This window comes from Myotis myotis, unplaced genomic scaffold, assembly GCF_014108235.1.
Source record: "Myotis myotis isolate mMyoMyo1 unplaced genomic scaffold, mMyoMyo1.p scaffold_m19_p_18, whole genome shotgun sequence".
NCBI classification, from domain to species: domain Eukaryota; kingdom Metazoa; phylum Chordata; class Mammalia; order Chiroptera; family Vespertilionidae; genus Myotis; species Myotis myotis.
Genome location: NW_023416322.1, coordinates 31,952,657 through 31,973,670, shown reverse-complemented (window position 1 = coordinate 31,973,670; position 21,014 = coordinate 31,952,657).

Here is a 21,014-nt window from a genome sequence, read left to right as displayed (position 1 = left end):
TCCAAACCAGCTTTATTTAGCCTACACTATACATTTTGTTTTATTTCGTATTTGTTTTGCTGTGGCCACTTTCCCTCTCCTATTTTTAAGGCTATTTAAATGCCATCCAGGACTCATACACTATATCCAATTATCCATGGGATAGTTATTGTCATATCCAGGCAAATTCACACACTTATAGTAACTGTTTGGCTTCTCTGTGCATTTTTATTTATTTGTTTTATTTTGTTTTTGTTTTGTACTCTACTCCAGAGCAGTCAATTTCTTCAACTGGTGGTCTCCATTAGTGGCTGTGAAATCTATTGAGTGGGTCAGGGATCAGCATTGTTTTCCAATAAACTAGAATATAGTAGAAATTAGCAGTGCATCATAAGTATAAAGATAAGCCTACTTTATAAAGTGTTCACCTCGTGTGTATACATGTGCACACATAGACTTAAGTGCAAATTAAAAATGCATTTCTTACTATGATGGTAGTCCAAAAAGTCTGGAAAACACTGCTGTAGAGAGTATCTCAGAAGGGATTACTATCTTCACCAAGATTACATTCAAATTACATGTCACAAACATTAATTTATCCCTCAAATTATATTCCACAGGTGCAGATTAAATTCATTCCAGAAATATGTACTTTCTACTACTGATGTACCAAGAACTTTTCAAATTCTTCTGCCTTCAAGGAGCTTACATTTGTAATGTTTAGGATATAATCTTAAGAAATTTGATTAAACTATAACATGCTTTAGTTCTTTTGTCTTAACCAGTTCAAGCTCTATCCACTTCTTATTCACCTTCCCCATCAATTTTTTTTTTAATCACCCTGACTGAAAGTGAGGAATTTCTTCTCTTACCGCCTGCCCTAGTGACCCATTTAGCAGTTGTTATATATGGATTTGTGGCATTTCTTCTGTTGTTCCAATAAGTGGCATTTTAATGCTGTTGATGAGCACAAAAAATCCTAAGTATTGACAGTATTTTCCTGCCTTTACCTGCCAAGGAGGATCATTTGTTGCATTGCTATATTGTTGATCTCTTAACATGCTGAGGACAGACACAAGCCAAGATGCAGAACTTAAAAAGCAGAGAGAATGCTATAGGTTATGCTATGTAAGGAAATGCATTATTACATCCTGTGAATATAAGAAAACATCCAGAAAATGGGAAAAGAGGGTGGGAAAGGAGGGTTTAAATAGGAGAGCCAGTTGGTCTAGAGTTTAGTAAAGAGAGATAAGAAAAGGAGAGTTTAAGAAGTTTTCCAAATCTTTTTTAAAAAAATCTCTCCTTTACTACTGCTCAAGAGACCTTCAGTAAGTCTTCTGTTAGATTTCAGTGCTTTATGGAGTTATTTGTGGGGTGGGGATACTGCCCTGTGCCTCTAGGTACCAGATTTACTTGGATTACAGCTATATGATTAAATACTTGCTAGGACAGCATTCCCAGTCAGGTTGTGACTTTTGATTAAGGGGTTTCAGAGTCTTTTTACTAACCCATGGCACTCAGCTCGCAGGATTCACACTGAGCGGCATTTTTTTCCTTGTACAATGAAGACTCAGTGCATTTGAAGGTAATTCTCAAGCTACCCAAAGTTCAGGGTTTGAACCTTTTGTCACCTTTAAAACCATTAGAAGAAAGACATCACACCCATGCACTTGTTGCAGAGCTTGCCTATAAGGGTATCAGAAAGAAACTATAAAAGTCATCAGCAAGATACTAGAGAAATTTCTTGCAGGAGCACACATAGCACCCTTTCCTGTCTTGCAGTATGTCAAAGGAAACGAATACATTGGGATTTATGATCAATAAATCTAAAGTCCTGTTATTATTCTGTCCAATTCTCTGACCTCAGACTTGAAGGTCTATAACTTCATCTTACATGACATCAGACAGATTCATTCTGGGAATAAGGCCATTCCACTGTTCCCTGCATTAATCAGTGGTATGCCCCATGATCATTCTAAATCTGCAGTCCTATGGACACATAGTTGAGTGTATACAACAGCATTAAACGTGTCAACTAATCACCACATGTAACTATATCTCCGGAAAAGTAATTTATCCAGTATGTGCAATGCTATGTGAAAAAATCTTAGAGAGATGCTCCTATCTCCACATCTAAAGAAACCATTCTCGAACGAATAGAACCAAACACTTGGCATTTCTGTCCTAAAGACATCTTCTATTGATGCCCTTGATCAGTACAAGCACTAAATATGTCCATTGTAGTTATTTATTGTTTAAATAATATTCCTTATTTTTAGGATATCTTTTTACATGAACTGACACCTCTGGATAATTAATTTCCATTTCTATGAGTTGTTTTTATTATGCAGCATTAGCCAGTCACCAAGATAATAATGGGCCTTTCTTTGATGTACCTCAATCTGCACATCTGCTTCTGCTCCTCTACCAGATGTTCGTATTTATTTATATTCCTTGCTTAAATTTGAGATACTTCTGCTCTGGGGAAAGACATATTAGTACAATAAACTATATTATAGAAAATGTCAATATAATTAGTGTGTTCATGAGAATTAAACATAACCACCTCAATCAACAAAAACTGAGATAATTCTAGAATTTTCTTAAATGCATGCTTACAATGAACCCTTAAGTCTTTTCTTAATTCATACTCTAGGTCTTAGTACTATTAAAGTATCCTTTGGCACAATGTAAAGTAGCCTTTTAAAAACTGTTTCATTCTTGCAAATTGTCTAATAAACCCTCTTGTATCTATCTGTGATCATTTGGTGCCTATAATATATATCTGAATCACCTCTAAAATTATTTCCATAACAAATAATTCCAATAATTCCAATTGTTCATGTGTATTGAGCACTCACTATGTGACAAGCTTGTGCTGTATACTCTAAAAACATCTCATTGGGTCCTCACAACAACCCCAAGAGGCAATGCCATTATAGTTCCCATCTCACAGATGAGGAAATTAAGGCTCCATGAGGTTGCATATCTGATAAATAACAGAGCAAGGAACCATGCCTAGAATTGCCTAGCATCTCCTAACTTCTGTGCTACACCTACCTCTTCAATAGCAAATAGAATGATTTTATCTATAAATCAGATACATGTTAATACATCTTAACAGGAAATAAATACCTGCCACACCCCCGTGTAGGAACTTGCTTTGGATTAATTTGTAGAATTTCAGGTAAAGGGAGGCAATTTGGTAGAGACCTAGGTAGGAGCTGTTCCTCAAGGATCCAGTTTCTTAAGCTGGGACACACACACACTGTGGGGCAAAGTGGTGCATGTTCCTGGAGTAGTAAACTTCTTCAATGATAAGCAGTTAAAAACAATACTTTTTATTAAAAGAAACATGGACATATTATGTAATGAATTTTTAAAATCTTGAATTTTTAAATTAAAAGTAAGATTTCCAGAAGCTTCCCCTTTCTGGGAGTTGGGCATACCCTCCCTTTTATGTTCATGGTGCATTGACCCACAGGGGTAGGATCAGAGGAGCCCTTGAAAAGTCTTAGGCAGATTTGGTTGGTAGGGTCAGAAAGCCCGGGAGGCATTTCATTCTGCCTACAGTTTGGAAAATGCGAAAAAAGCAAGAAAGGCTGATAATAAGGGCAAAACACAGGTAAAGGATAAAAAGCAGCACACTTGGCTGTTTCACACATAGGCACACACACACACACACACACGTGCACATATATGCACACACACACACACATACACACACCCTGCAAGATAAAGATGTAAAAGATTTAAAGGGCACATGTCCACATATTTCCTCCTACTCCCCCCTCCCCCATTAAACATGGGCCACATGTGCGTGTGCTTGGCCTGCTTTGCTCATTCCACTTGCCTCTCATGGCAGAGCCCCTCCAGCAATGACCCTGAGTAAACATTTCACAACCTGGGCAGTTTGCCATAGTGTTTTGGTCAGAGCCAGTTATGTTTCTGGGCAATTCCTGGAGAAGCCTGAGACGTCTGCCTAGTGCTGTCCTCTACTGTCTGATAGAGAAATAGGGTTTCATGGAGAGAAGGAATATTGTTTTTATTCCCTCCTTTTCAGCTGATGATTGTCATTTCAGGATGTAGTGACTTCCATTGGTGAGAGAGATTTATTACTCACTTCCTGGAGAAAGCAATTTTCTCTCATGTGTGAACATTTAGACAGGGGCATCCAAAAATGTCAGCAATTTTTGGCTTTTGTAACTTAAAGGGGAAGAGAAATTACCATCTGCCCAGTTTCCGCCTCTGCCCAGGGATGAGCAGTGATGTGCTCTTCAAAATCACAAAGCAGAGAGGGGCCTTGTGCTCTTCTATGCAACAAGAGTACAAAACCACCAGCTTCAACAACTGTCTCTCTATCGACAAACTAACACAAATTCTTTAGTGACTGGAAATCCATTGGAGCAAAGGCATGATGACAGTGCTACATAGCCTACCCTCCATCACATCACGGCTCCAAAAATGTACTTTTATTTTGTAACTAGAGGCACGGTGCATGAAATTTGTGCATGGGTGGGGTCGCTAGGCCTGGCAGGCAATCAGGGCCTATCAGGGCCATCTCGCCCACTCCTGATCAGGGCCTGGCCGGCCAGGGCCTGCTGGCTGCCAGATGGGGCTGGAGGGACAGGGAGAGGGACAGGGGGAGGAACTGGGGGAGGTTTGCTGGCCGGGAGGAGGGACTGGGGGAGGTTGGCTGGCCATGGGAGGTTGGCTGTGGGAGTGCACTGACTACCAGGGCATAGCTCCTGCATTGAATGTCTGCCCCCTGGTGGTCAGAGCGCATCATAGCAACTGGTCAATCAGTCATTCTGGTCATTCTGGTTGTTCGGTAGTAAAGGTTGCATACATATATATATATATATATATATATATATATATATATATATATATATATTTTACCAAAGAGGGTCAGGAGCTCTCAGTAACCCTAAGACTTCTTTTCTCAGTCTACCTTCCTTCCCTGGGAATTTCACCTATCCCATTGCTCTCATTATTCACTGGCAGATGACTGACTGGTCCATATCCATGCCCATATCTCTCTGCTGAGCAGCAACCACCTGGAACACTTCAGATTTCAAACTCCACAAGTCAAAGCCTGAGCTCATCTTCTTTCCTCTTGACCCTGTTCATTCTAGTGTGTTCCATATTTCAGTGACCAGCACCATTTTCTCACTTTCTCAAACCAGAAACACTGAACATCTTATTTCTCTCTCTTAACATTCAGTTTATTCAATTAGTCATCAGTCCCAGGAGATTCAAACTCTTAAACATTGCTAGAAGCTGTTTAGTATACTTCTCTTCATTTCCACCTCCAATATCACTCTACTGGTCTGTCTGCCCAAGTCCTTTTCCCTATCTAATTCCCTATCCCTGTCACCACACTGCTGCTAGAGGGAATATTCTAACAATCATATCTAGTCATATTACTCTCTTTAAAAAAAAGTCCTTGATGTTTCTCCAAAAGGGGAAGGCTCAAACACCATATTTTGCAAGACACTTCATGAGCAGACCATTTACCTCTCATCTTTCACATCCAGAACCTTAACTCTACTCCCAAATGCAAAATACTAAGGAATTTACAATTTCCTAAAGTTCTGTCCCTTGCCCTGAAGCCTTTGCACATGCTGCTCCCTTTTCCTGGAACAGTTTCTGTCATCTTCCTTGTGGCTAAACTGGAGCATACAGTTATACACCCAGGGCCCAGGACTGGGGTGAGTGTCCGTGCATGACCCTGAGAGCAAACACCTGCTCACATTTTTCACTGTAGGTACCTCTCTTGCCTCACCTTAGTTCTAGCCCTCCATATACTTAATATCACTTTCATCCTGATCTCTATTATTTTCCTCCCTCAAAATGGGTTAGGTGCCTATCCCATGTCCTCCAATTGTATCCATTATTTCCCTCTAGCATTTATTCTGCAGTATTGTGATTGGCTTTTTACTTGTTTTTCTTCCCCATTAAATTAGAATTTCTTTCAGGGCAGGAATCTTTTATTAACTGTCCTTGTCATAGTGCTTGATATCTAATAGGCAATTAATGTGTCTTGCAGAAATGAATACACTTTCACCTCTGCGTGTGCCCAAGCAGATCAGAGAAAGTTTGACTTGGGAGAGACTCCATAAATCAATCAGGTCAAACCCCTCATTTTATTTTATTTTTTAATATATTTTATTGATTTTTTACAGAGAGGAAGGGAGAGGGATAGAGAGCTAGAAACATCGACGAGAGGGAAACATCGATCAGATGCCTCCTGCACACCCCCTACTGGGGTTGTGCCCACAACCAAGGTACGTGCCCTTGGCCGGAATCAAACCTGGGACCCTTCAGTCTGCAGGCCAATGCTCTATCCACCAAGCCAAACCGGCTAGGGCAAACCCCTCATTTTAAAAAGGAAGAAAATGAAGTCAAGAAGGTTAGGGCAAGACAGTTTCTCAGACTAGCCTAAGCTGGGAAAGTATCCTAGTACCTTATTTTTAGCAGATGTCAGTTGGCAGTGCAATGAAACATAAGCTATTCACCAATGATATTTAATATTCAAGCCAAATAATGTGATACGTCAATCAAAATGATTTTATAACTCCTTATAAAATAAAAGAAATCAAGTTTTTATGAGATGTTTTTCTTAAGTTGGTATGTAAGCACCCACCACCACCACCACCAGACCACCCACATTTCACAGTTTTCAACTGGGAAAGGGCCAGAAAGAATTAGTAGAAATGCAACTAGAGAGAAGAGTGTTTACTAATTTGTGATATTACATAGCTAAGCAAGACCTTTCCCTCGGCTTTGGCAGAGTAGGCGACAGATGGCATTGCCTGTCTCTTGGTCACTTCTCCTCTGTACAGTTCTTAGAGCCAGGAATACTGTAAGGAGTGGAGTTTCCATGAGTGAGTAGTCAAAGAGGAGCTTCTTACCAGTAGTACTTATTTATCTATGTGAAAATATAGATATTGTATTAAGAATTAAATCTTTCATGTTTGGGGCCTTCAAGCAAATATACTAAATATCATTTAATAAAATGAGAGTTCAGTAGGCTTTGAAATTTACCAAACCCCCAACAAAATCAAATTTAAATCTATTCATTTTATATTTCTGAAAAAGGGATGGCAGTAAGAATAAGTAAAGAAATACATGGAAAATGCTTTAAAAAATAAAAGAGATGCTGAGGAGAGAAAAAGAATGCTGAATTCAGTTCCTTCTCCAGGTGCTATGCCAGCAAGTAGCAAAGCCAGAATAAAAACTTACTTATCAGCTGCTTCACCTGAAAATCGGAAAGGCACAGAGCCTTCTAGGTGTTTGTCAACAGAAAGTAAAAGATGGCTGGCATTCTATCTTGTGCAGAGGTAACCACTGAAATAATATGATCTCAGAATTCTGATGTTTAGGAAATGCTGTCAAAAACATTATTTTGACTGTCAACTATATGGTTTGAAGGAAACCATATCTAACAAGGTATCTCTCTCCCAAATTTCCTCCTTTCAGAAAGTATGTGACAATTAGGGACCTTAGGGAATTTTTATTTACTGAAGAGCCTCCTGTCCCATTTCCCACTTGACCTTGCATCTGTTTGTAGAGACTTGAATATTTACCAGTGATGTGCTGTTAAATACTTAACAACCAGTTTTCCAGGGGGAGAAAAATACCATGATTTATAGCAGTTACCGATTTCTGTGGTGTAAATACTCCCCTCATGGCCAATTGCAAGTTGCCAAGATGATGTCACGGAAAGCCAAGTTAGGAAAGATGTGCAGTCACTTGTTCAAAGCCAATGTGAGCCAGCTCCAGCACACTGCTGCTTGACACCTGGAGACTCCTTGCCTTGAACAGAATTCTTCAGTGTAGCTCCTGCTAGAGCAGGTCTTCAGACTGTACTTGCTTCTAACCTAAATTCTTTTGCATTAGTCCTGATTAGCTAGGTTATTCTACATAACAAATTAGCCCTGAGATATCAGTGGCTTGAGAACAGCCAAGATTTATATTTCATTCATGACATATATCCAGCCTGGGTCCATGGAACAGGGCACTCTGCCTATCACAGTGACCCTGGTCCCAGCCTGGAAAATGCTGGTGGCAGTGAGGGGGAGCCTGGAGATTTGCACGTGTTTTTTTCACCATCACAGCTCACATTTCATCAGTCAGGACTAGTCCCATGGTCCCACCTAAAAGCAAGGGATTTGGCAAGTGTGAGGGAGCAGTAGAATGTTTGGTGAGGAGTCTCATCAAACCATGATGACTTCAGCAGGAATCCACATTTCTTATGGTCTGGGCAAAGCATCTTCAAGGGACCAAGTACGGTTAGGGAGAGATAAAGGACCTGACTCTGTCTGGATGCCTTAGGAAAATCAGTAGCTCAGCAAGAATCTTCAAACGACATTTTTAAAAAACTCATAATAAATATTAGTGTGCCAAACCAATTGTTCTTCTTTGACTTGGAAGGAGACTTATTGCTCAACAAAATTTCCAGAAGGGCTTTGCTCTGTTGCCACACCTGGGTGATGTGGCGAGTTGTTATAAACTTGCTTGTCTAAACAATAAACAAGTAATGTGAGTTTAAAGCCCAATGCCCACTTCCATAGCACATTCCTGGGAGGCAGGGACCCTCTGAGTCCAAGTGTCTGAGACAGGGAATGTCCATGGCTGGAGGGACTATGGGTTCCCAGGGACTCTGGCCTAAAACCACAGGATTTCAGTTCAGTTCAACAGATGTGTACTTGGTGCCCAGCGAGGACCAGGTGTGGAGGCTTCCTGTGGGGCTTCCACAGAGGAGAGGGCATCAGCTTCCTCCAGTTCTCCCACTGCTTCCTGTATCTCTCAGCTGATGAGACACAGCATCACTTTGAACCACTCTATTCTGAAAGCAAACACCTCTGAGCATAGGGCTAGGGAAATGCGCTGAGTAGCAGAAGATGACTGCAACCCTAACTCAGCCCCTAACTAATTCCTGGCACGTGGACAACTCTCTCAACATCTAGCATCTCCATTTCCTCATTTACAAACTGAAGGAGTGGACTAGAGTTTCCACACTTTCTTTGTGAAGCCTTTAGGGATCTATTTGCCTAAGAGGAGAGAAGCTAGTGGGCAAGGCCCCAGGACCCCATTCTAACTTCCAACCAGAGCAGATCTATTTTTAATGTGCGCGATTTTAAAGCAGATTTTTGGTTTTGTTTTCCAAAGGGGCACCTTTGCCTCATAGGAGATGTTCTTAAGAAAAGGTTTCTAATACTTTAAAAAAAAAAAAAAAAGTTTAAAAACCACTGGACTAATCTGACTACCTGAGAGAGGTGAAGAAAGTAATGCAGACTGGTGGCACCTCTGTCCCAGCAAGTAGGCTGCCTTGTGGCCCCTGTGGCACCGGAGGACGCTGTCCTTTCTCACGGAGACTTAGCCAGGCTGCCAGTTCTTTGGCACTGCCCAGGCTCCTATACTTGCAGCCCATGTCAAGCCTCTTCATCCAGCCCTGCCAGCGTGTTACAAAGACACTCAGACCAAGTGAGCAGCATGCAGAGTAATGGGACTTCCCTGAAGCTATGGTAGAGGATCCCAGTCTGCACCAAGAGCATGTGGTTTGGAATAATTCCACGGCATATTAAATCGTACAAGAATTTTCACTCATCTTCATCGTGGAGGTCACAACATGGCTTGCCTCTAATGAATTCTTTATATTGGCAGCTCTTCTGTTTTTTTTCCCTTCCTCTGCCGGTTCCTCATTTCCACCTCTACCCCCCACCCTGCCTTGCTGCGAACTGCCCTCCCTCCCTCAGTCTCTGTGTGGGAACATGTGGTAATACTTTTCCTTGATTTAGGCCTTGAGTTTGGTCTACACCTGGGTAGGCCTTTAAGTAACAGCTCAGCAGGCGTCTCGGAGAGGTCACTCAGGAGTGCTCTGTGTGCACACTTGCTGGCACTCCCTGGCGGGCAGGCCAGCCCTCTCCTCCCTCCCTCCCCAGCCACGCAGGGTCTTCCAGATGTGACTCTAACAGATAGGCTGCTTGTCTATTCAAGGTTCCAGGAAATGTGTTTTTCAGAATGTGATATCCTACCCAGGATGTTCCTCTTCTTGAAGCGGAGGGTTAACTGAAGATCAGACTGGATGAACTGCTAGGTTAGTAACTTGCTTTTTTGTAGTAAATATACCTTGAACAGTTTTCATGTAATTTAAAACTCTTCTGAAATATCATTTTAATAGGTGCATAATATTTCATCATACCATTATTAAGTAACCCATTTCCTATGGGTAGGAATTTAGATTACAGATTTTTCCAACTTACTAAAACACACTGTGAAGAACAACATGATAGCTAATTTTTTTGTTTGTTTGTTTACAACTTAGAACTGAAATCACTGGGCCAAAAGGTTACAAATTTACACATATCTATCATTCACACTCTCCAGTGTGGCTCAAACACAAATGGAATGTAACTTGGTTGTTGATTGTTAGAGATGCTGAGTAGAACACTTGCCCTCTGAGGCTTTTCTTCCAAGTATTCCCTATTCTTGGAACTGGTCATAATAAATGAAGAAAAAACCTCCTAAGTAAGGCCTATGTTGTTGTCTAAGATTGTCCAGATATTTCTCCTTGGACCAGCGCCACCACCTGCTGTTTAGGAACATACCTCCCTCAGCTTTACTCCTCAGTCATTGCCACATCAGAATGAATTATCCTTTGCAGTTCAGCAGTTGGTCTTACCAACATAGGGGCCTTTCCCATTTGGGAGTCCTACCATAGGAATAGCAGCAGGGAGGAGGGCGTAAGGAAAGTCCCTGGAGGGGAGGCGTGAGGGGACCCCTATACCTGCCCCGTTAAACTACACTGCATCTCAGTGAAGGGTTCAGGAGAGGGTAAAGCCACTCCTTAGATGGTGGTAAACCTTGCTTGTGATAGAGAAACCATATAAAATGACTCAAGTTAGAAAAAAAATAGAAATAAACAGCAAAGTATGGCTTACATGTTTATTAAGATGGTGAGGATAGCTGGAGAACCCTTCATAAGCTAGTTAAAGTGAAGAAAAAATAAATTTAGGCAACAACGAATTACAAAGGACCTTTAAAAAGAGCACAGAAAATGCAGATGAGGTGGCCGGTATGCTGTTGATTTTCTGTCAAACCGTTCCATCATGAATGGTAGAGCCTGCTCATCTGGATACCACCCGTGGAATGATGAGTAATTCTCTGACATATTCACTCAAGCATGTCTTTCTGAGTCCTTAAAACTAACTAATATTCACCAAGCACTTTATAGTTTATAAAAGTCTGTTCATACATATTATCACATTTTATCCTTCCAACAACCCTGGGGCAATTATTATTGCTTACTATTTGTGAGTTAGCTAAAGCTAACAAAAGTTAAGTAGCTCACCCAAGATCATATAGTGTGATGGTTAATTTTATGTGTGTGTCAGTTTGACTGGGTCACAGTGTGCCCACATATTTGATTAAACATTATTTCTGGATGGTTCTGTGAAGGTGTTTTTGGGAGGAATTAGCATTTGAGTTGGTAGACTGAGTAAAGCAGATTGCCCTCTTCAGTGGGTAGGCATTATCCAATCTGTTGAGGGCTTGAATAGAACAAAAAGGAAAAAGGATGAATTTGTTTTTTCTACCTGACTGAGCTGAGATATTGTTCTCCTGTCCTCATACTGGGACTTACACCATTTGTGGTTTTCAAGTAGATTATTTTCAGAACAGGTCTTTTTACATCAGCACACTGGGCATTGGAAATGCAACCCATTGAGAAAAGTCAGATATTTTTTGGTTGAGAAAGTTTGACAGGAAGTTGAATATAAAGATCTTCCATTATTCCATATTGTCATTGGATATAAATATGGGGAGTAGAGGGAGTTTGCAATTATAAAGGGGCTCTGAATCAAGCCAAAATTGACTTCCCTTATTAAAACCAAAGAGAATCTAAAGAAGCTCCCAGACTTTCCATGTGGTTGCCACAACTAGCCTTTTGTTCTGAAAATCTAAGCCTTGGTACCTTCCTCCTCTCACTCCTCATGTTTTCCACTTTTGCTCTCCCCCATTTCAAAATGTTCAAGAAATGCAATGCACAGAGTCATATACTGCCAGCAGTCCACTGCATCTTTACCATCCACCAAACCCCTCCTAAATTTTTATCAGTGCGCCTTTCCTTTCCTAAAGGCAATGTAAGGCCCCATTAGGCAGGAAAAGAGGATAAATCCAGGATGTGGTTCCATTCAAATCTGCATTTTATATCTATGCTATTCTCTCAGTAAGTGATTTTGTACAGTTTGTTGCCTATTAATGTATGAGCTTTGATTAGAAGATTTCCTATGTTTGGCATATGTGCTCAGTATCCTTCTCATGTGGTAGATAATGCCTTTGATGGCAATGAAATTTATTCTATGCTTGGAAGATTTATTTAGTCTCACTCTTGGAAGATCCGTCTGTTGTGTTTTTGACTTACACTATTTTTCAAAATCTTTGGGGCATGGGGATTAGAGTAAAGGATTTTACCTTTGGCCCTTCCTGAAATTTGCCATCTTACACAGCTTCTGTTATATTCACGTGTTTCTATCATTGGACAGGGTTAGTCTATTTTTAGTATATACAAATGAAGACTAAACATGAATTTAAGGAAAATACATTCTTAAAACTAATAATAATAATAATAATAATAATAATAATAATAATAATAATGTAAATAATGTTAAAACCATTAAGGGAATAACACTAACTAGTTAAATACTTTTTACCACAAACAAACCACCTAGCCTATATAGTTTTGTAGGTGATCTCTTCCTAATAATCTAGGAACTGATCATTATAATCTTAGGCAAACTCCATCAGCAAAGAGAAAAAGAGGACACTACCCAATTCCTTTTGTAGGCTAGTATAACTGTGTTGTCAAAACAAAACTAGGACAGTAGGAAAAACAAAATTACAACTGAATTTTCTTCATGGAGAGAGGTAATTTAAACTTTCCTCAAGCAGTGAGAAGGATTGAATTGGATTGAATTGTCATTGGATATAAATATGGGGAGTAGAGGGAGGTTGCAATTATAAAGGGGCTCTGAATCAAGCCCCTCAAGCAGTGAGTTGAATTTAACTAACAAAAGTGAAATATTTACTAAATGTAACAATATATGAATATGCCAAGAACTTTTCAGTTAGCAGCAAAGAAAGGCACTAAAGGCTGAGGCCCTATAGAGTTTTGCATCAGGAGAGATTCTCTGTCTGTATGGGAGAGTAACCTATAGCCTCCCATTCCTGACAAAATAGGAGAATAGACCATGTAGGACCTCCTCTGTGATTCGTCTGTACAAATTCGTATGTTAGCAGACATCATAAGGTGCTACTATAGACAAAGCACCTTAGTGATAATGTTATCATTCTTCAAGGAATTCTATAATAAAAAATGTGAAAGAGCCCTGCCCAGACTGACTCAGTTGGTTGGAGCATTGCCTCCTCTATCAAAAGTTTGCGGGTTTAATTCCTGGTCAGGGTACATACCTAGATTGTGAGTTCAATCCATGGTGGGGATGGTGCAACTGATCAGTATTTCTTCTCTCTTCTCTCTTCTCTTTTCTCTCTCTCCCCTTCCTCTCTATCTAAAATTAATAAGCATGTCCTTGGGTGAGGATTTAAATAAATAAATAAATGACATTAGCGTTTTTTACAATGTGAAAGAGCTTTACAATATGCCCTATGTATGGAAGGTAGTGATATGCTTATCAAATGTCCCAGTCACTTTTATGCTGGAGTGTGTTTCAATGACAGATGATAAACCCCAGAGGACAAGGATTTGAGGGAAGAGAAATGAGGGTAAAGAGGTCAATAGAAGGTAGCACAGTCTTGGAAGTTAGGAAATGAAGTATGTTGGGGGTGAGGGGAGAGAAATGTGAAAATACGTAGATTGTTTTGAGTGGTGTCGATCCTTGATAGTACTAAAGAACTAAAGTAAAAATTTAAACTGTTAGCTGAATTCTAAGCCATATGAGAGTAGAAGTAGCATCCACCATGTTCTGAGCATAGGCCATGGTATACAATAGACACTCAATAAACTTTATTGAATAAGTGAAGAGTGAATATTGATTCATTAGTTGTGACAAATTTACCATACAAAATAAAGATGTTAATAATAGGGGAAACTGGGTATAAGGTTTATGGGAACAATCTTCACCATCTTTATAACTTTTCAGTACATCTAAAACTACTCTAAAATGAAAAAGTTTACTTAAAATTTTTTTCCAGCTTTTATCAAGGGCATAATATATGTATGAACTGTTCTGAGCAGTTATATCTACTAACTACTTTAATTTTCACAACAACCCTACAGTGCAAACATGATTATCCCCATTTCATAAAGAGACTGAAGCAAAGGGGTTAAGTAATTTGCTCAAGGTTGTCACACAGCCAGCAATAATGGAGCAAGGAATTGAACCCAGGAGAAAGAATTTTGTCTTCTAGTATAAGATGGTCTCTGGAAATGTCTCTCAGCTTGATTCTCTGCTTTTTAATAAGTCTCTGTTGTATTGAGGTATGAGTATATGGCAAGTTAAAAGCTATTATTGTGGAGTTTGGGAAACTGTGATAACAAATAGATTAATAGGATTTCAAACTTCTACCTGAGTCAAGGGGGGGGGGGGATGAGATTATGAGTATAAATGTGAATAACTTAAGCTTTATAAAAACTATTTTAATAAAATGAGGAATTTACATAGTGGGAAAAATTCGCAATGGTTATTACCCAAAAGTATAGTAGAGAAAAATGGCCACACTCTAAAGAATTAAGACAGTTGGCTCAGGTGAAGTACATACTGTTATGCAAAAATAATCATAAAAGTTTTAAAACGTGAATGATTGATGAATTGTATAACTTGACTGTGAACAAAAATAGAAGCCTAGAGATTGTAGCCAGTCTAAGGGGAATACAAAAAACTGAGGGAAAATATGAAGGCACTGCTATGCACAAAAGAAAAAGCGAAGTACAACAATCAAATCATAGACAAAGAATGAGGTTTTGTTTAGTTTAATATAGCAGGGAGTTGAAATATAAGAAAGAGTCAATGAAGCCATTATTTTGGTAGGTGAAGTTAGAAATGGTTGGCTCTTGTAAAGGATATGGTGGAAGACCTGAATAGATTCATTCAGAAATGGAACAAGGCAGAGAAAGCAGCCTCAGACATGACCTTTAAAAACAGTATTTGTTCAGCTGATTGACTTGCTTATTAGCCGAAATTACTTCAATTTTGAATATTTTCTTATAATCTTCCTTTTCTTCCTAATGTCTGACTCTAAAGTCCCCCCACCCCATATGCTTTGCTTATATCCATTTGTATCAGCCATAAGGTGGAACTTTCATTGGAAGTTTTCTGAGAATGTGTATTCAGACAGGGACAGAAATGGAGTATGAGACCTATTCCTTAATATTACAGAATCCCTCCTCCTTTTAAGTGTACTTTCTTAGGTTTCTTCTGCCCTTCAATTGTCCTCTGATTGATCTAGGACATCCATCTTCTACATCAGAGCTCCTGTGTCTCCGTTCTGGGGACTCAGACTGAGACTTACACATTTGGCTCCCAGGTTCTCAGGCCTTGGGGGCGGACTGGACTATTATACTGGCTTTCCTGTGCTCCCAGCTTCCAGACAGCGGAGAGTGGGGCTTCTCAGCCTCTAGAATCTCATGAGCCAATCTCTAATAATAAATCCTTCTAAATATCTACATATTCTTCCAGTTCTGTTTCCCTGGAGAACTCAAATAATCTAATCTTTAAGAGTAAATTCTCTTTAAATTAAATTATCTAATAGTGTGATATGCAGTAAATTCTTAGAAAAATCATACCTATTACAACAGTTTTACTGTGTGCATTTTATTTGACATCTTTTTTAGATATCAATAAGCATTGGCTTCTATGTGAAGTATAAAAATATTTACAACACTAGAATCTTTTATATTTTTAAAAAGTTTAAGAAAGAATTTAATTGAAACCTAAAGATTCTTTCTAGTAAGAACATAATAGAATACAAACCGTCTTATTGAAATTTACTGTAACTGTTTTATGATAGAAAAAGGTAACTATTTATAATTGCACTTAATACTTAGAAGATCATAGTCAGAGACAGAGTACATTGGAAGTCATTCAGACATTTTCCTAGTAGTACCATGCATTTTTAAAGAAATTTTGATGGTTGGAGAGGGTCAGGCTGGGAAAGAGAAAGAGATAAGTTGAGGGAGGAGTAAGAACAGTAGCCGACACCATTCTTTGTTTAAACCATTAGATATAAGACTACCAGTTCCTCAAAGCCCCATTACCAATCATCTTTTCTTTCCAAAAGATAGCTCCATGGTCTGGCATAATATGCGTTGGTGAAGTTCACCTTAACAATAGCTTTGAACTTTGTACACAATAAAAAGAGTTATTATTTGACATAGCACAATTTTAAAGTAACAGACATCTGATAAAACATTAAGAAATCAAACATTTAGCTAAGCATTTAGAGAAATGACTTACCATGAGTCATGGATTTTGAAATAGTCCCCAAAGTATTTATGGCAAATCCCTTTACTGAAGATTTTTAAAATTAGATTCAAAGAAAAATTTGAGTGAGAGAATGCTGGAGTGAAAACTCCCACACTAACAAATATGAAACAGATGAATTTTTAGCTTTTTCTATTTTTAATATACACAACTTATTTTTCTGATTCATTAAAAGGTATATTTGGTATTCTAAACTCTTGGCCAAATAATATAAAATGACATAAAAATTAAAATAAACAGTACTTAATGGTTCCAGAGACCTATAGACATATGACAGGACATTCAAGGCCAAAACTATAAACTCCAAATATTGCTTTTATCATTGATAGGAAAAGAGTGATCTTAGGGAACTTCTTCTTTAGAAAGTGATATATTCTCAGGCTCCCCACAATTCACTGGGGGATTCTGAACTGCAAGCACTGCAGCTGATTTTAATTGCCGCGATGATGCATAGGGAGAGATGTGATATCTGGGGTAACTGACTTCTAAACAATGAGGGGCTTTAAAGATTAAAGTCAACACTTTAAATTGCACTCACAACTGAATAGGAAGCTAATGCTGACCATAAAATGCAGGTGTAATATTCTCCATATGTTTTGGACCTGTAGCTGAAAGAGATCAAGCCTTCTGCATCACACACAATAAAAACTCAAGGACAGTGCATTTTAACATTCTATTTTGAAGGTTAGAAAGACAAAGATCATGATGATAAATAACACAAACATGCAGTGAAAGGTGTTCTTAGATGTAGGATGCCAGTCTAAGAAATCAGTGAACATCTATGAGGCCTTCTTAGCCAAAGGCAAGCAGATTGCTGCAACTAAGTGTATTTTGAGTACCTGAAATCTTGGCCTAGACATGAGTTGGTCCATAGTTCCTGATTTACCTGATAACAGCAGAAATCTGGATGCATCATTAACTGGCTAGACCTTTTCAGGTATGAAAAATAATGCCTCAGACATCACACCTGAAAAAGGGTTCACAGAACATTATAAGATTAAAGTCTAAACTTGAAAAAAATCAATAATCAATAATCATAGTATCCTAAAGAAACAGCACATCTCTAAACATAGACAATCCTTGGTGAGCTAAACAATACTCCATGCAAAATCGTACTGGAAAATCGAAATTGAACAAACCAGGAATAATCCTGCCAATGTGAAAGAAAATTCTCCAAATAGTATAGTTTTGTTTTAGCCACTGACATATGGGAAAATTTATGTAGTAAAGTATATGCTTATAAAGTTTCAACTTATATTTAGTGGGGGAAACAATTTATTATACCAAGAAAGCATAAATGTCTGACAGATGGTAATACTTTTTTTCCTATTCTTGGCAGGGTCCCTTTTTAGCTGAATGGCTCTTGCTTCTTAAAACTATGAATATTGTCATTCACACCTATTTTCTGAAATTAAACAGACCAGTTCTATGATGAAACCCCCTATAAATTTGGTTACTGTATAATGTCTTCCCATTTTGTATCATAAATTATTAAGAGTACCAATCTCCCTAGAATAATGAGAAATGCCAAAACTAGAGAAAAAGCATTCTGTAATAAAACCCTTACTTTAAATTATCTAAATCAGCCCTGGCCCATGTAGCTCATTTGGTTGGAGTGTTGTCCCATCCACTGAAGGGTCATGGGTTCAATTCCCGGTCAGGGCACATACTGTGGTGGTGGGTTCAGGGAGCATATAGGAGGCAACCAATCAGTGTATCTCTCTCACATTGATGTTTCTTTCTCTTTCTCCCTCTCCCTTCCTCTTTATCTGAAATCAATGAAAATATATCAGGTGAAGATTAAAAAGACTATCTAAATCAATTTTTGAAAACCTATTTTTTAATTTATTCTGATAGGAACTTACAAAGGAAAGTATAAAAGATTATACTGGATATACACTCTTCCATCCAGAAATCTTTATTTTTGGTTTTTAAAAGTTCTATCCCTTGAAATCACTTGCTAAATTATAATTTATGTGTAAAATATAGATATCTAGGCAATGGATCTTGTTGGGCAAAATTTTTATGTGTTTGTAAGCAGACTAGTTTATTGTATTACTTTAATATGAAAACTACTTCTTCATGTAAGAAATTTATTTTCTTGATAAAAAAGGATGTACTGTATAAGCAAGTGGAAGACCAGATAAAGGGTGCAATCAGGTGGGTAATACTGGATGCCATCTCCCAAAAGACAGAGATTAGATTTGTGTGCTTCTCACACTAGGAGTCAGCATTGAGTCCTGCCTACTTGAAAATGACAAGGTTTTTTTCTGAGATTTATTAAGCTGATTCTCAAATGAAAATTATCAAAAATGTTAGATCATTTAGGGTAACAGACTGCTATATCAAATCCCAGTATTTCAGCAGCTTAAGAAAAGAAAAGTTTAACATCCAATTAATAGTCCCAAGCAAATGCTTTTGGTGAAGAAAGCAGGATGATGCCAGGGGGAAGGGTTCTCTGTGCTACAACAATCATTCAGAAATTTGAGGTTTTTGGGGTCACCCCAATATCTGTGCAGATGGGGAAGAGCATGAACAATGCTTGGGAGATGTTTTTATAGGCCAAGCTTGGTTATGGCGATGCAGCATTCTGCTCATGTCCCACTGACTAGAACTCAGTCACATGTTTGTATCTAAGAATAAGCAAGGTTGAAAAATGTGGTCCGACTGTCATAGTAGGAGGAAAGAAAATTAAATGATTATAGAACGGCTACTCAGTTTTTGCCACAGTAAATGTCACAAACATTTTATTGCTACCAAAATTGGGTTGGACACCTGTCACTTGTAAAACATAACTACTGGCGCTTTCTCTACCACTTAAAATAACACTTAATTTTACTTTTTTCTCCTTATTTTATTTTTTCTTCTTTGTTTCACTTTCTTATCTGCAACCTATTTTTATTAATCATCTGCTAGTGATTTGGCTGAACTGACTATACATAAGATGTTTATTTTGAAAAATGCATTCACATTCAAGAAGAAAATTAGTAACATAGTATGACATACATAAACATCTGGTTAAATTTTTTATAAAACATAACTGGAAGGCCAACAAATTTTTTACTGCTTTTCTAATAAAAATGCAGAACTTCTTTCCCCAACAGTTTAAGCCTATGAGAGTAATTATGATCCAAACTCAGAATGATGTAATTAATAATTGCCTATATTTGTCTGTAAGAGATTAATCTTTATGGTCAAGCCATAATCCAAAGACAATTTTCATCTTATAAAGGAAACTTTAGTGAAGAACAGAATTTTGGAGAAAATTCCATGATAATGACTCAGTGGCAGTCCAGGTGGTGGCTGTGGAGATGCTCAGGAAAACCTCTTTCTGGCACCCTCTGGCATCCTTATGCATCAGAAATTTTATTCTCCAATTTGTCTCATTGCAATAAAAAAATAAAAGGGGGCAGCTGTTATTTTGGAGGACCTGACACAGTGGTAGGTGGTAGTGTTGAGGTTAACTGCACTGGATTTGGGACTCAGATAATAACTGAGTTCTAATCCTGGTGCTATCAGTCATACCTGTGGGGCTTGAAGTCAGGTTGTTGTAAGAATTGAATGATAGGACTGTGTTATATAGGATGTAACCAGTGCTCAAGAAACAAGAGCTGTTGTTATTAGCATTAGCATTATCACTAGAGGCCTGGTGCATGAATTCGTGCACAGTGGGGTCCCTTGGCCTGGCTGTTGATTGGGGCGGATCAGGGCCACCTCACCCAGTCCCTATTGGGGTCCATGGGGGCCAGCCAGCCAGGGGGAGACCACGGGAGGGCTCCAGAGCGTGTCTGAACCTCTTGCCCAGTCCCCATCGGAAGGACCACAGCAGCAAGCTAACCTACTGGTTGGAGCATCTGTCCCCTGGTGGTCAGTGCACGTCATAGCAACTGGTTGAGCCGTCAACTGAATGGTAGACTGATGGGTTGGACACTTAGCATATTATGCTTTTATTATATAGGATTATTATTTTGGGGCCTCTGTCTGACCAGGATATTTTAGATATTTGGAAGTGCCTGGAGGGAAAGGGGTAAAGAAAGATTCTGCTGACCAGCACAGGCCAATTTAAAAGAACTGGGTCTGATTAGGCAGAGAAGATTTAGAAAGAGACTGATCTGTTCAGTTATATGAAGGATCTTGTACAGGAGTGATTGCCCCTCTGTAGGAAGGCCCTGGACCCATGTGTAGGAAAGCCCTGGGGGGTGGAACCAAGACAGGAGGTTGAAGGGAAAAATGTGGCCTCCTAAAAGGAAGCATTGTGGGCAGGTGGGAGCAGATGAAAACCAGCATGGGTCGCCTCCTGAGGGGCCAGTTCTCCATTCCAGGTTATCCAGGATGGAAGAAATCTTGGTGGAGAAGACAAGGACAGGGTTCCAGGGGTTTTGAGTTTCAAGACAATGCCTCGTACTAGAGAAGGCACCAAGAAGCAGCAGAGGGTCCTAGTGAGTAAGGAAAGCAGCCTGAGCAGCCCTCATCCTCTCCTCCCCTGGCCCAGGTCTCCTGCTGCAAAACCCTAAGATTTAACTGGAGGCG